This window comes from Pleurodeles waltl, chromosome 8 (assembly GCF_031143425.1).
Source record: "Pleurodeles waltl isolate 20211129_DDA chromosome 8, aPleWal1.hap1.20221129, whole genome shotgun sequence".
Lineage (NCBI taxonomy): Eukaryota > Metazoa > Chordata > Amphibia > Caudata > Salamandridae > Pleurodeles > Pleurodeles waltl.
In genome coordinates this window covers 1,216,836,218-1,216,849,866 of record NC_090447.1, presented here as the reverse complement: position 1 = coordinate 1,216,849,866, position 13,649 = coordinate 1,216,836,218, and positions in this window count along the sequence as shown.

Here is a 13,649-nt window from a genome sequence, read left to right as displayed (position 1 = left end):
GGGTCTCCCCTGTACCAAGCCCCCTCCCCTGAGTCCTCCCCACCCTTCCCAACCCACTCCTGCCCCCAAACATGTACACACCAACAAGCGCACCCATATACAGAGATGAACACACGCATACCCACCACCACCACCGCCCACGCATACAGACATACATACCAACACGCCACAACATACACCAACAGACCTTAACACACACATGGATCGACAACACACAACACTCACATTAACTCATTCACTCATGCATCCACTGTGACTCACACCTGCATGCACACATCCCAAAACATACAGCACCCCCCACATACACCCCCCAGCCTCCTCTCCGGTCAGAGAACCCGACTTACCTGCTTGCAGGGGGTCCTCCGGCTAGAGAGGATCCGTGGCGCTGCTGGCAGCAGCAGCGTCCGCCAGCAGAACACCGTCAGGCCGTATCACTGCCCATGATACAGTCGGCGGTGTTTTGCTGCTGTGGCGGTGGTCGGCGATGTTCCGTTGGATTTCTGGCTGTATACCGCCGGCGGTCATAATATGCGTTGCCGGCTGGTAGCCACAGCAGCGGTATATTGGCAGCCGTCACCGTAGCGGTAGGCGGTCATTACCGCCAATCTTCTAATGAGGGCCTATGTCTTTTTGTTATCTAAGATTGTTAAATGCTGCAGGTATGTACTTTTTCCTCCAACACGACAGAGGGAAGTAGCTGAGATTTGTCCCATGTCGCTACTTCAAATGTAAATTTTGACCAGTTGAGCAGACTCAAGGGTTTATTGTTTCAAACATGTGGTGCTCCCACCTGCACGCGAGACCTATGCGCTTCAGGTTGTGAGGTCATCAGCAGGGATACAGTCCGTTTTAAGTACTAACTTCCTGAGTCACTTTGGTGAGCTCGTGGGACAAATATTTAATGTGCCTAGTACTACTGAAATCGCAAATTTCTTTAAGGCTGTTGGTTCTGGTTTTGTTGACACCTTCTCCTCTATATTTGCCTTAATACTTTCAGCCATCCACTCAATATTCTCCGGTATTTTGGGGGGATTTCCGATAAATTTGGCTGTAATAGGTGGCATCTTGCTACTGCTACTTTTTGTGCACAATGGCTGTCCCCCTGCAACAAGGAGAACTGAAAGCGCTTCCAGCAGCGCAGCTGTATCGTGAACGCATGATGCAGTACTTTGGACCATCACTCCTGGAGCAATTGGAGTGTGACTGGTTTCTGTCATTCATACTGGTTTTGCATTGTGTGCAGGCCGTGTTTTGGTGCCTCTGGTGCTCATTTGAATATGCACTGAAAGTTTGTCTTTCTACGCAGTGCTTGCTTTCATTGGACGCTGATCTGTTGATGTTCTTGCTGAGGGCTCATTACCAGACATGCATGTTGAGGGTGCGTTTGCTACGGGAAGCTGTTTATGAGTTGCGCTTTATGGATTATACAGCGCTAAACTCACTGTTGGGCATACCACAGAATGCTGCTGCCTTGGCTGCAGGTCAGGCTTTGGCACACAAATGCTCCTTGGTTTTCCTTGGCAATGAACTTCCTAACTTACCACCTGCCGAAGTGGAAGATTTCCTGTCTTCAATTATCCTAGATTTAATTGGCAACATCCAAATTGACTCTGACTTTTGAAATTCGGCTTTTTCTTGATGCCACACTTAACATTTTAAATTGTCCATTTATTACATGCCCAAGTGTCTTTGACTTGTCATTATTGACATTCCCATATATATGCCTTAGGTTGAATTATAGTCGTTTTTAAACATAATAAGGCTTTGAACCACTTTTGAACCGGCAAGGGGAGGGTGTTGTTTAGCCATTTTAGCTATAGTTTAAGACATGTTATTTTAGCAAACTAGGCCTGCCACTGTGCACTTTAACCTAGATATGTTTTATTCTAGCTCTGTTATATTGTTTTAACAATAGTCACATTTGCGGTCTTGTTAGAAATGGGGTATTTGGTTACCATTACCGTTACCAGGTTACCCGAGTCCAAGCAAGGACCCTCACTCTAGCCAGGGTAAAGCAGAATCACCCTCAGCTAAACCCCAATCACAACCTTGGTAGCTTGGCACGAGCAGGCAGACTTAACTTCAGAGTCTAGGTGTAAAGTATTTTTACCAACACACGCAGTAACTTAGTAAAAACACTACAGAATCACACAACACAGGTTTAGAAAAATATGTAATACTTATCTAAACAAAACAAGACCAAAACGACAAAAATCCAACATACAAAAGTCAAGTTATTAATTGAAATGCAAAAACAGTCTTTTAAATCCTCTAACCACAATGCTAACGCTGTTAGCAAGAAAATATACCTGGTTCGTGTAAAAAATAACACCGCACGGGCAAGTGTGTGTGGAAAGAGGCCAGCAATGTGTTGTTGTCACTCGCAAACGAGACCGTGTATCGTTTTCCTCATCCGCTTGGGTCCGCATGTGTAATTTCTTCTCTCCGCAGGAGAGTGATGCGTCAATCCAGGCAAGCACTGCAAGTCCAACAGGCTTTGCGTTGTTTTTCCGCACCCAGTGATGTCGCGTCAAAAATCCTGCAGCACGGTTATCCAAAAACCACGATGTGTGGGTTGCGATGTTAATGTTAACAGCCTCCATCAGAGGGTGGTGTGTGTCGTTTCTCCAGCCGTGTGCGTCAATCTCCCATCCGCGATGCAGGTGTCGCGTCAATTTCAGCCACGTCGTTAGAAGGTGCGTCGAAAAGTTCCCCACACGGCGGTCTGTGTGTGGATTTTCAATCTTGGTCTGCAAACCTCTCCTTTCAAGGCCCCAAGAACTGGATAGGGCACCACTTGGCAGGGCAGGAGTCTCAGCAGAGAGTCCAGGTGTTGGAAGAGAAAGTCTTTGATGGCCCTGAGACTTCAACAACAGGAGGCAAGCTCAGGAAAAGCCCTTGGAGATTTTGTTCACAAGCATGAATGCACAACAAACTTCAGTCTCTGTCCCCTTACACAGGCAGAAGCAACAACTGCAGGATAGCTCCACAAAGCACAGTCACGGGCAGGGCAGCACTTTTCCTCAGCTCTTCAGCTCTTCTCCAGGCAGAGGTTCCTCTTGATTTTCAGAAGTGATCTAAAGTCTGTGGTTTTGAGTGCTCTTCTTATACCCATTTTGGCCTTTAAAGTAGGCTTACTTCAAAGGAAAGTCTCTCTTCTTTGTGAAATCCTGCCTTGCCCAGGCCAGGCCCCAGATTCACGCCAATGGGTTGGAGACTGCATTGTGTAAGGGCAGACACAACCCTTTCAGGTGTAAGTGACCACTCCTCACCTCTCTCCTAGCACAGATGGCTCATCCGGATATGCGGGCTACACCCCTGCTCCCTTTGTGTCACTGTCTAGCGAGAGGTGCAAACAGCCCAACTGTCAAATTGACCCAGACAGGGAATCCAAAAACAGGCAGTCACAGAATGGTTTAGAAAATGCCCACTTTCTAAAAGTTAATCAACACAAATTAGGTCAACTTGGGGGAAGTATATGCCTAAGCTCCCATGGCAATTGAAAAAAGATATACTAACAAATAAGACCTTAATTTTTTAAGAGAATATACATATATATGATAAACTCAAATTAATTTTTGTTACCATTTATTATTCAATCTGACGAAAATATATCTTTTTTGATCATAAAGACTTCAATTTGGAAAAAGTGCTCCCAATGTTATACAACGCAGTGAAAGTGATAAAGTGATATGCGTGCCAAAGTGTTATATACAATATACCAAATGTGGTTACAACATATAGAAAAAGAGCAAACGTCAATAAGACCCCTTCATTCCAGGTGTCTTGAAGTCGCTCATACATAAGCAACATAAAATGTAGTCAACGTTTTGACACTGTATCAAGACATAAATCATTGGTGGGTCACCCTCAGGACTGAATAATTCTTGTAGCCGGAAACACCCAAACAAAATAAAATGAAATAAACATTTTCTTTGTAATACTCTTTTTGATATTCTCATAAGTAGATGAGCCTAAAGAAACCAAGTCTGACTCACCAATTATTTTTATAAGTATCTTTATGGGCGATTCATAGAATACGTCTCTTCATTTTTCTGTAATAAATATATTATCTTAGAAAAATAATTAATATCACTTTTTGCAAAATATATTTTTTTTTAATTATCCTATTTCATTATTACAAATTCTTAATATATTCATATTTTTATTCTCTCCAGTAAAGTATCTTTCATTTATTGTCTCAATATTTAAATAAGGTTTTCTCTTACATAGTTCCTGGTATCTGTAGCCTATAGCCTCCATGACTAGGCAAACCTCTTTTAGTGTTTTTTTATCACTGAAGACATTTCTTTATTTTGCCCTAAAATATAAAAATTAATAAATCTTCTTTTGTCTTTTTTGTATATATAAAAATAGGGGAACTTGGATTAGCTAGATTGTAATTCTAGGATCTTTCTATTATCTTGTAAACCCCCATATGTATTGCCAAAGACATAGAAGAAACATAGAAGAAGAGTGCTTCGCTGCAACTGCTTATGTAGACTACAGGCCTCTTGCTCAGGTATGAGGGATTATGTCTTCCCAGGGGAACTTAAAGGGCAGAATTAGAGTTTAACATGCTGTGCTCTAACATAGCCTAGGTAGGAGCTATCCGTCACAGTCTTAGTGACACAATGGTAGCGTTATTTCTGTGTTTTACTCTCCTTGTCACAATTTTAATTTTATTATGCTTCATCATCCTAGTTATTGCAATACATGCCTTATTATCTAAGATGCAGTTACTTCAATAAAACTTTGTTGAACTATACTCTGCCTCTGATTGTCCTTGCATATGTGAGACTAATGTAACTGATAGAAAAGGATAAGATCTGAGTGACCACGATTTCCCTGAGGAGTCATTTGTGTCATGCACCCAGTTGCCCAATCATCACTGCTCTTGAGTAGAGATGAGGCACTGCTAGTTAGCCGGAACAAAACCCGGATTAGGCTGACAGGTGTTACCTGGAGTGTGTTCAGGCTGAGTCTCCCGCAGTACAAGTGATTCTGCCACCCAAATCCAGTAGTCTCATTAGGATAATGAAAACCTACGCGACATGTCCAAGGAGGTGTTATGCATTTGACACTAAGGAGGTCATTATGAACACGGCGGGAAACACCACCGACCGCTGTGGCGGAGGTGAACTGAACCAACGCGTTGGTGGTGAATGGAAACCCGCCATATAATGAACGAAAATCCCATCCCCGCCAAAAGTCACCAGATCACCACTCCCTGCCTTGACCCTGTCGGCGGGAATCCCGGACCTCCCCACCCCGCCACCGCCAAGTACACCTACATCCCTCCCTCCAAATAAAGATGCACAAATCACCGTGGGGGACAGTGGAGGGACAGTGGAAGCCGGACGACCATTGGCGGTGTCGACTGCCACAGGCGGCAAGTGGACTGATTAGCAAGAAGTGCACACATTGGATAAGTGTATAACCCACACACCTGACACACATCCATAACCCCATAAAACACCCCCAGACATACCCCCACAATCCTTGCAACGAAACCAGGCCAAGAAGACTGATAGCACCAGAGGCAGACAACGAACGCCAGCATACAGGAGACGCACACCGACCCACAGCAGAGAACCCTCACCTCGTTCCCAGCCCGGCACCATTCACCGCACTCACCATGTCACCCCCAAACATCCATGCTTCACTGAAAGGGAGTTAAGGACCATGGTGGACGAGATCTTGAAGATGGAGCCACAAATATTCGGGGCTGAGGTGCAGCACACACCCATCGCAAGGAAGATGGAGCTATGGCAGACCATTGTGAACAGGGTCAATGCAGTGGGACACCATCCACGCACCAGGGACGACATCCGGAAGAGATGGAATGACCTGTGGGGGAAGGTCAGGGGCATGGCATCAAGGCACCACATCGCAGTGCAAAAGACTGGGGGAGGACCAACACCACCAGAATACACAGACTGGGAAGAAAAGGTACTGGCCATCCTGCACTTGAGGGACTCACTGAACTCACTGGAGGAATGGACTCGGGTAAGACCTCAACATATACCCCATATACCCCATATACCCCATATACACCATACCTGTAATGCATGCACCACCCCACCACACCCACACCCACCAGGACCAATACTCCACCCAGGCATCAGCCACTAAATCCACCCCCCTGCATGACCACAAACCCACTAACAGGCCCACATCCCTCCCCCTGTGCACAGCCATCTACCCCTGCAAGTACCCACAATGAAACAACACCCCCCACCACAATGCAACCCCACACTTGCGCTAAATGCAGTGTCAACCTCACAAAGGCACCCTGGAAGGCCACTGAAAGTAACACCAGCACAAGATAGCCCGGTCCTGTTCACCTCAAACGTTCATGCAGCTGTAACAGACATTTCTATGTCCCCCATCAGGCAGCAGCACCCATGCAACCCTAACGGACGGGACCAGGAGTGCCAGTGCCCCCCAGGGAGACAGAGGCACCTCACAGGACACTGGTGAAGGATCCCAGGACACTGATGAGCAGGCAGGCCCCTCACACAGTCCTGGACTCTCACCATGCAGCAGCCCCACCCAGGAAACCACTGTCACCCCTACCACCCAGTCAAGACCACAGCCCAGGGCAAGCGTCCCCACACCAGTGTATCCAGGCCACAGACTGGTGGAACACAGGTACAGAGGCCACAGTCTCCCACTCCCAACATGCAGGAAGGCGAGGGCCCCAGTACAAGTGGTACTGCCAGACCTGTGCAGGGGACACAGGGGGGCTAGGGCAAGTTCAAGGGTTGCAGTAGGCCAGGGAGGAGGCCACAGGATGGATGCAGCAGCCCAGGACGTGATATCAGAAGTATTGGGGGCATACCAGAATACCCATGACAGGTTGGCACAGATTGTGTCCACCCTGGAGCTCAGTCAGAGGATGCAGCAGAAACACCACCAACAGGCCATGGAGCAATGGAAAGAGCACAACGCTGCAATGGCCACCATAGCAGGAGCACTGCTGCAGCTAGTCTAAAAACAGTCTGACTCCCACACAGGACAAGAGGCCCCCACAACAGCACCTGACACCCAACATGAGATCACACCATCAGCAGAGACATTCCAGGAACTACCCTCACAGGAAACCCAAGGGCCTACCATGTCATCCCCTGCAGATCAACAGCAGGTGCCCAAACGGACTCTCAGGCCAAGATATGGCACTGGAACCCCAGCAAACAACAAGGCCCCCTTCAAGAAGTAACTCTGCAGCAATCTGCAGAGCAACCATCCCACCCAATCACCAACCACACATTGCTAAGAGGCAATGTGAACTACTGTAAGACAAGATGGACCCATTATAAGTACCAACAAGGCTGCCAACATGTTGGTCTTGAGGACACCCACCCCTTACGACTTGCCATCACTGTAAATAGCACTATTCACTCACTTCAACCAATAAAACACATATCAAACCTGTAACACTGTCCCCTGTGTTAAATTGTGAACAAAGTGAAGTATGGGTGCAACTGGCTGATAACTACTTTATTGACAAATCTGGGCATGTAGGGAGTCTTGTGTGCCTAAATGGTGGCAATGATTAAATGCATACAATTTCAAACTGTACCATGCGGAAGTGGAACATATTTCACCTATCATTACCAACCCCCCCATATGACTGAGCACACTGACAGTATTTTTCACAAACCCCATTTTCAGGCCCAAGTCCCACACAGTTACTGGAAGTAGAGTTGGATCAGTTGGTTCCTGGAATTGACATCTTCCCATTCCTCATCATCACCATCACTCTCCTTGTGAGAAGGTAGCCTCTTTCTAGCCTTGTTACCCCCACTTTTGGCCTGTTTGTGAGTGTATGTCAGGGTTTTGTCACTGTTTTCACTGTCTCACTGGGATCCTGATAGCCAGGCCTCAGTGCTCATAGTGAAAACACTATGTTTTCAGTATGTTTGTTATGTGTCACTGGGATCCTGCTGGTCAGGACCCCAGTGCTCATAAGTTTGTGGCCTATATGTGTGTGTCACTGGGACCCTGTCACACAGGGCCCCAGTGCTCATAGGTGTGCATGTATATGTTCCCTGTGTGGTGCCTAACTGTCTCACTGAGGCTCTGCTAACCAGAACCTCAGTGGTTATGCTCTCTCATTACTTCCAATTTGTCACTAACAGGCTAGTGACCATTTTTACCAATTTACATTGGCTTACTGGAACACCCTTATAATTCCCTAGTATATGGTACTGAGGTACCCAGGGTATTGGGGTTCCAGGAGATCCCTATGGGCTGCAGCATTTCTTTTGCCACCCATAGGGAGCTCTGACAATTATTACACAGGCCTGCCACTGCAGCCTGAGTGAAATAACGTCCACGTTATTTCACAGCCATTTTACACTGCACTTAAGTAACTTATAAGTCACCTATATGTCTAACCTTTACCTGGTAAAGGTTAGGTGCAAAGTAACTTAGTGTGAGGGCACCCTGGCACTAGCCAAGGTGCCCCCACATTGTTCAGAGCCAATTCCCTGAACTTTGTGAGTGCGGGGACACCATTACACGCGTGCACTACATATAGGTCACTACCTATATGTAGCTTCACCATGGTAACTCCGAATATGGCCATGTAACATGTCTATGATCATGGAATTGCCCCCTCTATGCCATCCTGGCATTGTTGGTACAATTCCATGATCCCAGTGGTCTGTAGCACAGACCCTGGTACTGCCAGACTGCCCTTCCTGGGGTTTCACTGCAGCTGCTGCTGCTGCCAACCCCTCAGACAGGCAGCTGCCCTCCTGGGGTCCAGCCAGGCCTGGCCCAGGATGGCAGAACAAAGAACTTCCTCTGAGAGAGGGTGTGACACCCTCTCCCTTTGGAAAATGGTGTGAAGGCAGGGGAGGAGTAGCCTCCCCCAGCCTCTGGAAATGCTTTGTTGGGCACAGATGTGCCCAATTCTGCATAAGCCAGTCTACACCGGTTCAGGGACCCCTTAGCTCCTGCTCTGGCGCGAAACTGGACAAAGGAAAGGGGAGTGACCACTCCCCTGACCTGCACCTCCCCTGGGAGGTGTCCAGAGCTCCTCCAGTGTGCTCCAGACCTCTGCCATCTTGGAAACAGAGGTGCTGCTGGCACACTGGACTGCTCTGAGTGGCCAGTGCCACCAGGTGACGTCAGAGACTCCTTGTGATAGGCTCCTTCAGGTGTTAGTAGCCTTTCCTCTCTCCTAAGTAGCCAAACCCTCTTTTCTGGCTATTTAGGGTCTCTGTCTCTGGGGAAACTTTAGATAACGAATGCATGAGCTCAGCCGAGTTCCTCTGCATCTCCCTCTTCACCTTCTGATAAGGAATCGACCGCTGACCGCGCTGGAAGCCTGCAAACCTGCAACATAGTAGCAAAGACGACTACTGCAACTCTGTAACGCTGATCCTGCGCCTTCTCGACTGTTTTCCTGCTTGTGCATGCTGTGGGGGTAGTCTGCCTCCTCTCTGCACCAGAAGCTCCGAAGAAATCTCCCGTGGGTCGACGGAATCTTCCCCCTGCAACCGCAGGCACCAAAAAGCTGCATTACCGGTCCCTTGGGTCTCCTCTCAGCACGACGAGCGAGGTCCCTCGAATCCAGCGACACCGTCCAAGTGACCCCCACAGTCCAGTGACTCTTCAGCCCAAGTTTGGTGGAGGTAAGTCCTTGCCTCACCTCGCTGGGCTGCATTGCTGGGAACCGCAACTTTGCAAGCTACTCCGGCCCCTGTGCACTTCCGGCGGAAATCCTTCGTGCACAGCCAAGCCTGGGTCCACGGCACTCTAACCTGCATTGCACGACTTTCTAAGTTGGTCTCCGGCGACGTGGGACTCCTTTGTGCAACTTCGGCGAGCACCGTTTCACGCATCCTCGTAGTGCCTGTTTCTGGCACTTCTCCGGGTGCTACCTGCTTCAGTGAGGGCTCTTTGTCTTGCTCGACGTTCCCTCTCTCTGCAGGTCCAATTTGCGACCTCCTGGTCCCTCTTGGGCCCCAGCAGCGTCCAAAAACGCCAAACGCACGATTTGCGTGTAGCAAGGCTTGTTGGCGTCCATCCGGCGGGAAAATACTTCTGCACGACTCTCCAAGGCGTGGGGGATCCATCCTCCAAAGGGGAAGTCTCTAGCCCAAGTCGTTCCTGCAGTATTCACAGTTCTTCAGCCTAGTAAGAGCTTCTTTGCACCAACCGCTGGCATTTCTTGGGCATCTGCCCATCTCCGAGTTGCTTGTGACTTTTGGACTTGGTCCCCTTGTTCCACAGGTACCCTCAGTCAGGAATCCATCGTTGTTGCATTGCTGATTTGTGTTTTCCTTGCATTTTCCCTCTAACACGACTATTTTGTCCTTAGGGGAACTTTAGTGCACTTTGCACTCACTTTTCAGGGTCTTGGGGAGGGTTATTTTTCTAACTCTCACTATTTTCTAATAGTCCCAGCGACCCTCTACAAGGTCACATAGGTTTGGGGTCCATTCGTGGTTCGCATTCCACTTCTGGAGTATATGGTTTGTGTTGCCCCTATCCCTATGTTTCCCCATTGCATCCTATTGTAACTATACATTGTTTGCACTGTTTTCTAAGACTATACTGCATATTTTTGCTATTGTGTATATATATCTTGTGTATATTTCCTATCCTCTCACTGAGGGTACACTCTAAGATACTTTGGCATATTGTCATAAAAATAAAGTACCTTTATTTTTAGTATAACTGTGTATTGTGTTTTCTTATGATATTGTGCATATGACACTAAGTGGTACTGTAGTAGCTTCACACGTCTCCTAGTTCAGCCTAAGCTGCTCTGCTAAGCTACCATTATCTATCAGCCTAAGCTGCTAGACACCCTATACACTAATAAGGGATAACTGGGCCTGGTGCAAGGTGCAAGTACCCCTTGGTACTCACTACAAGCCAGTCCAGCCTCCTACACTCCTCCCCTCTCTGAGGTAGCTGGTCAGGACATACAGCACCCTCCACCTCTAAGAGGGGATTAGAATGTCTTACTGCCACGTTGTGCAGCATGCTGCAGGCCAACACTATTCTATACACCTTATCAGGCCCATAGGCCAGGGAACCCCCAGAGATATGTAGACAACTAAATCTAGCCTTCAGGAGACCTATAGTTCGCTCTATCACCCTCCTAGTACGTCCATGGCCTCATTGTAATTCCTCTCTGCATCCGTCCTGGGATTCTTCACTGGTGTCAGGAGCCAACGCAAGTTGGGATAGCCAGAATCACCTAGAAAAAGGTGCAATACAGAGTCGTTATTGTTATGCCCCTTATTCAGACAGCCTGGCTGTCTGCTATGTGTCAGTTAGTGACAGGCACACTTACGTGTGATCCACCCTCTGTCCTCTTGGAGTTGTTCCATCTTCTGTGGCACACCACTGTTCCACAAAGGAATCATGGATTGAACCTGGTAACATGGCATTCACATGTGAGATGTACTGGTCTGCAGTACATACTAATTGGATGTTCAGGGAGTGAAAGTTCTTTCTGTTTCTGTACACCTCTTCACTCACTCTTGGGGGGATGATCGATATGTGGGTGCCATCAATGGCACCTATAACATGGGGTATGTTGGCAAAGGCATAGAATTCAGACTTGATGGCAGGGAGGTCAGTACTTTGAGGAAACCTTACAGAGGACTGGAGGTGTCATACAAATGCGTCCAGAAATCTTGTCAGTGCCATGCTGAACATTGGCTGTGAAAATCCAGCACCCATGCCCACTGTCACTTGAAATGAGTCCGTGGCCAGGAAATGGAGTGCGGAGAGCACCTGCACTTCAGTAGGGATGGCATGCTGATTACGATTTCCCGGAGTTAGTGCAGGATCCAGTAAAGCACAAAGTTCCTGAATCGTTGCACGTGTGAGTCGGTAATTGATTATGATCTGACGGTCCACCATGGTGCTCATATCCTCAAGTGGTCTGTACACCGATGGTGCCCTTCCTTGCCACAAGTGTCGGTACCTACGAGGGGTTTCTAAAAGGTGTGATGCAGACATTTACATAGGCACACTTGTAATCATTTGTGCACTGTATAGTTCATTGCAGTGACTCTACATTAACTGTTTCCTGACGGATCTACATGTACATCACAAAGAGGGAACAGAGTATTTCAGGTATGGTAGAATACGGAATGGACAGAGGCTAAGGTGCCTCATGTGGCTAGTAGGGCCTGCTTTGTGAAAGGTCAAATTTATAGATGCGTAGTTCATGCCAAAATGTCTGCCCACTGTAATTCTGCCCTTTCGTTGTGGAAGTGACCTCATACCGCTAGCGGTTGATGTCACAGCGTAAGGCGGTGTTTACCGCTGTCCGCACCCTCATTGGTTAACAAGGATGCCAATGGGGAATGCTGGCGTATCATGACGCCGCCAGCGGTTACTGTGCACACCGCCGCGGAACGTACGCGAGTTCGTCATTGATTATTCGCTTGACTCTCTGATCTCGTGCGGACAGGTACTCCACTGTGTGTACTGCTGTGGCCTGCCTCTGGCTATGGATGTGCCTCGTGTTGCAGGGGAAAAGGCCCCGGCCTTCACCCAGGAGGAACTGGAGAGGCTAGTGGATGGGGTCCTGCCCATGTACACAAAACGGTACGGCCGGCCAGAGGTACAGGTGAGTCTGGGTTTGGGAGGCACTGTTTGTGTGTAATGGATGTTGTTGATTGGACATATGTGTGCACCTCTGAGCCTGCGTGGGCCATGGTGCATGGCATGCTGTACGTGTATGTCCTGCATGTCTGACAGTACTGTCCATCCCATGGTGGACGAATAGCCAGCTGTACCTATCATGCAAGTGCCTGACCACTGTGTTCCATTTCTGTGTCACCCTACAGGTCAGCGCCCACCAGAAGAGGGCCCTTTGGCATGCCATCGCCAAGGAGGTGTGGACCCTGGGGGTCTACAACCAGCGGAGCAACCACTACAGAAAGAGGTAGGAGGACCTGCAGCACTTGGTGCGTAAGATCAGTAAAGCCCAGCTGAGGAAGTCCTCCCAACGTGGAAGGGGTGCCCATCGGGCACTGACGCCCCTCATGTGACGGATCCTGGTGGTGGCGTACCCAGACCTGGATGGGCGATTGAAGGCTGCACGCAGTCACAAGGGAGTGGGTACTCATTTCACAAACTTCAGTCTGGAAGGATGTCTGGGTGTGCATTAGGGTTCATGCTGCTTAGAGGCCATCTACTTTATGGTCCCCAAAGGGTGTAGGGGTGTCTTTGTGAGGTCTCCCACATGTTGCCTCCTTAGGTAGTCCAGGGGATGGGTGTAGAGCAGGGTTCTGGTCATTAGTCAGGGGCCTGGCCATGCGCATAGTGAACAGTGCTGGCTGTTGGGGGTGTCTTCTGGTTGGGTGTATGTGCGGCCACTATGTACCTTTATTCAGCTATTTAAAAGTGTCTCTCCTGTTTTGTCTCCCCATCCCTGTTCTCTTGTGTTGGTTTGGTGCAGCATCAACATCTGGCGAGGGAGCTGAGGCACCGGCAAGTGGGGAAGCAGCTGCCCACAGATCCTCGGAGGCAGAGACAACCGATGCCCAGGGGACCAGTGGGTGGCAGGGTGAGGGGAGTTCCACAGGGGAGGCAACTACCACAGGAGGTAGTGACTCTGAGACCTCCTCAGATGGGGGCTCCCCGGTGGTGGGGGACCCTAGTGG